Here is a 4,934-nt window from a genome sequence, read left to right as displayed (position 1 = left end):
TCTTTCCCCAGATATTATGTTAGTCAGCCACCCATTACCTTTGTGAGCTTTTTAGTGCTGAAAAGATGAAAGGAAAAATACTTTTTAGCACTAAGAAAATGTGATTACAAACCAGCTCAAAGTAGCAGAGGAGGAAATGTTACAAAAAAAAAAGTAACTGAATAGATTTCAAGTTGCCTTCAGGTATCATTTTGGTTTACATTAAATATTTACAGGTAAGAAATTTTTTAAAAATAAAGTATCATTAAGATTATGGTTTCAATGTACATAGTAGGTGATAAGTTCAGGACTATAAATATAAGTCCTGTGTTACATTAGGGTACGCTTTGGACATTAGCTGGTTGATAAAACTGATACTTTGGGTATTTTCAAATTACAAAAAAAAATCTCAAATTTTTTTAAAAAGTGAATAGCACTAGTAACTGTCTGTAAATAAGTTCTAATCTAATCTGTAAGCATTTGCACATACTGGTATACAACTTGGACAATTATAAGGAAGTCTATACTTTAAAAGTAGATTTGTAGTTGACGTGGTCCAACAAAATGAAATCAAAATTTTCTCAGCTCTAATACCTAAAAAAGATTCCTTGACAAGGGTATTCATTTGCACTTGTAGTGGAAAAGAAGTGCTCTATGACTGACATCTTCTAAACTCTTGCTGTTTACCAGTTATTAGCAAATCCTGAAAAAAAACATCATCTGCAGGAGAGATAAAGCTGAAACAAAAACGACTCAGTTTGAACTTTTCCCATGTCTAAGTTCAGATTCTTAGGCACATAAAGCACCCAACAAGAGATGTTTCCAAAATCATCATTACAGAAGTGAAAATACACTTTTGCAAACAAGTTTGATTATACATACTCCTCCATGTTTGACTAATCTACAAATAATGCTGTCTAACAGAGAAGAATTGCTTTGCCTTTATTACTGGAATTTTTAATTTGTGTATTGTCTATCACAGAATAACTCTCAGATACATAAACTAGGTAGTGGTAAACTACACACTGGAAGAAAACAGTTCTTCTCTCAGAGAAATTAAATTCTATTAAATATTGCTTTAATTTTATTTAGCAGGAAAAAACCCCAAGATGCTACTCATTAAAAAAAAAAGAAAATATTAAAAAGAAAAAATCAAAAAATCATCACTCTGCAACTTGGAAACTTTAAAATATCATTTGCTTTATATGTGCATCAAAGTGCAGCTGTATCTAAAGCTAGACATCACAATCAAAAAGTTAGTCCAAAACCCCACATTTTTCAGGAGATATTACTCACAATTCAGTTTAACAAAAAGTGATATGGGTTGGGATATGTGGAAATCTGAACAGTTAAATAATGACATCTAACTATGCCTTGGGATCCTATCTCTAATGACCCAGATTTGTAAACTATTTCCTAAAATTGTATTTTATCTGTTCAAGAAAGCATTACTCAGAAAAACACAACAATATTACAGTCCACTAACATCAGGCAATATTAAGATTACATGATACAGAAAACCAGACAATTCTCAAATGAAAGACATTTTAGTAAATTTTCTAAATTTAAGGTGCTTCTTATATGTCTGCTTTGGAGCCTTTTAAAACCTTAAAGGGTTTCTAGAGGACAACAAAGATGACAAACTTCTTGCACTTTTAAAAAGCTGGTTTTCTCTTGCTAGTACCCCATTTCAGAAGCTAGCAATGTAGGTAAACACCAGGTACTGTAAGATTCATAACAACACAATGACAAGTGACCATACAACTACATACTATGTCCTTTCAAAATGACACTGATTTACAAACTGCGCCTGTGGGTGCACCAGAGATCTATCCATCAGTTACTTCACATGCAATGGCTGCAAATATTTGGAAATCTTTGTATCATGAGGATGGCTGGGAAATGGGAAATCATCCGGATATTTCAGTCATAGTGATGTAATGTAGGCAGCCAAGCATCACAGCAGGCTTCCTACAGAACAGACCTACAGCCCGCTTTCAAAGTTTTTGGGTAACACTTAGTCCCATAACATACCGGGGCACATCCAGAGGTTGTGGATAGCACCCTGTCACTACTGCTTTAATCAGTTTTAAGTAGGGAGAAGAAGGATCTTCTTACATATCTGCGTCACTCCACTTTCCGTCATCCAAAGCCGTGAGCTGGCACGTCATAGGCTACTGCTAATTGAGCATGAGGGGCATGTAAACAAAACAAATATCCCTGGATTGGGATATGCTAATGCTAGTCCTACGCAAGAATTACAACAGTAAAGGGATTCCAAACAGATGAAGCCAAAAGTTCAGACTGTCAACTCACTGCACAGAAGGGGTCTGGAGTTAAGACTTACTCCCTGTATTACTCCAAGCATTCAGGACATGAAATACTGCTCCCACCCGTGTGGTTTTTTTTCCTCTACTGTGGCAGTCTTTCCACAATGGGCAGAAGTTCTTACCTAGTGCAGAGTTCAATTCTTACACCGCTCCTAATGTCTTGCATTTGTTCACACAAATAAAGAAAACTAATACTGATGAAAAGGCTGTTCCATATAAAATAAAGGGGAGAGAAATAAGTAAGGGAAAGTCCAGGGGGAAAAAACACCCCACCAAAAATCAGTCAGTCTTGTGGGTTGGTTCTTTGAGAGAGCCAGACAAAAGGAAAGAGAGAAACACTGTGAGAAACTATGTTCTTCTGTACCACCAACATTCCTTTTCCTGACTTTCTCATCTGGTTTTACAGGACTTACTCTTCAGATAGAGAGCAAAGTACTTTTGCATGTTCACTTCTGTACTGAAGTCTATGTTCTCAGCCTTGAGTAAAGCTTTTCTTCTTCAGTTTCTCACTAAGGTAAAATAGTATAATTTATCTATATGCCTCACTGAGAGGTCAAAGTTTGCAGTTATATTACAATAGGAGGTATTGTATAAATGCTGGGTATGTTTCAGTAATAAGAATTGAAATTATTCTTCAGAATAACCTGCTGTACCCCAAAATGAAAATCCTCCTGCATTAATTATTCTCACACTATGGTACAGGCTTGCTGGTTTACATTCAAGATTGTTCACATGCTTGTTAGTGGCACAGATTTACACTTTGTTGTTGCTTTTGGTTTGGATTTTTTGGTGTTTTTATCTGTTCTTTGGGGTTTTTTTAAAAATTATCTTATCAACCAAAACAAAAACCTCCCAAATGAACACTGAAAGATGACACCAATCTGTATACAAGGAGTTAGATTTCCAAAAAGAGAGTGAAAATACCTACTTATCCAAAGAAGTACAAACAAAACACAGTATCAAACTCAGCAGCACCTCTGACTCTACCTATCAATGCAAATCAGATGTCAAATTTTATTTTTAAAATGTCTTCTTTTTGTAAAAATCTGAATATACTTGGCAAACCCTAAAAAACTTTGATTTCCAATTAATTTTACCTCATTCTAGAAACAGCTTACCCTCACTGTTAATCAAAGACACTGCATATCTTATCTATTATAGGGAGTTAAGAAATAAATACTTGAAGAAAACGCAGCATTTTGTGAAAGAATGGTTATACAAACATCACGAGGCAGGAAATTGACAGGTGTTCAACTCGTTAGCAAGAAAAGACCAGGTTGCCTGTGTCAGTCTGATCTCACTCCCTTTGGAAACAAAGTCTCAGGGTTAAACAGTGCTGAAACAGCCTTGGAAACTCTTGACTTTGTAGCTTACAGATGCATACACAATAGGTACTGAGTGACAAGATCTTTCAGCTGCAATAAAAACTGAAAATGCAGTTCTGAGAATAGCGAAATGCTAGGCAGGAAACTTAAAACAGAGATCAAATTGGTGCTAAGCGTCTGTAAAGCCAAGAAAAGCACAGGGAATATTACATTGTGGGATTAAACTGCACAAGTGTACAGATACTTCATAGCTGACATGCAGGCACACTTCAACAGGAACTTAAAAACAGTCAATAACAAAGAGCAGATACTTGGTAAGAGCAGTCAAAGCAAGACAGTAGAGTATTAAGAAAGCATAATCTGAGTCAAAACTATCTTCCAACTTAAAATATTAACTACAACTGAAATGGTTAAAAGATGCTAAAATATCATCAGCTGCCTTTGCAGACATAACGGTAGCAAAACTTTCCTGCGTAATTAAAGCTTTCTTATAATCTCTAATTGTATATGTTGTTGTTCAAGTACTCTGTTGATCAAAAATATAAAAATAAATTTTGAAGTAATACAGCACATTTATTAATTCACCTTTAAAAAAACTAACTCCAGAAATGTACCTGCATATTTCTTACAAATCAAAATCAGGAAAGAAATTTTACTTATGGATGAAAGATACGGAAAGTCAATTTCAAAATGCAAAACCAAAGCACATACAGACCATAGCAGATCCCATCACAGAGTTCCCAGCTAATGCAAGTCCTCAGCTTCCAGGATGCGAAGGAAGTGCGCACTCTGTGGCAGAAGCACACCTCTGGATGTAGGTGCCTATTGTGATAGCACTTTGGTTGAGAGCATGTTCTTTCATAACAAATAGCATTATGAGAGCTGTCATCATCATTGTTTACAAGTAGAATCCACCATACAGCTCCTCTGGGCTCAGGAACTATCTTTATCACCTTTCATGCTACTTTCTACACTGTTTCTAGGAAAGATCCCTAATTCTGTATGGGGTTCTGTGAAAAGAAGGAGCAACTGAAGAGATAATTGCCAGCAGCCCTGAACAATCTCTTTTTGTTTTTAAACTGACGCACGCAAGAAAACTGTTTAGCTTTACAAGACCTGCATCACTTTCACAACTTGCACTGAAATTTAATAGAATTGGTGCATAAAACCACAACAGAACCTGCTCCCGCTCCCGCTCCCAAACCTACGTTTGGACAGTGCTTGCCCACGTCAAGTTTCTCCGCCCGGGGCCGCTCCAGCGCCCTGGCCCCTCCGGCCGCCCCCGACCCAGCGCAGCCCC

The sequence above is a fragment of the Geospiza fortis genome, unplaced genomic scaffold (assembly GCF_000277835.1).
Source record: "Geospiza fortis unplaced genomic scaffold, GeoFor_1.0 scaffold443, whole genome shotgun sequence".
NCBI classification, from domain to species: domain Eukaryota; kingdom Metazoa; phylum Chordata; class Aves; order Passeriformes; family Thraupidae; genus Geospiza; species Geospiza fortis.
The sequence above is the reverse complement of the archived record's forward strand: the minus strand, read 5'-3'. Positions refer to the sequence as shown.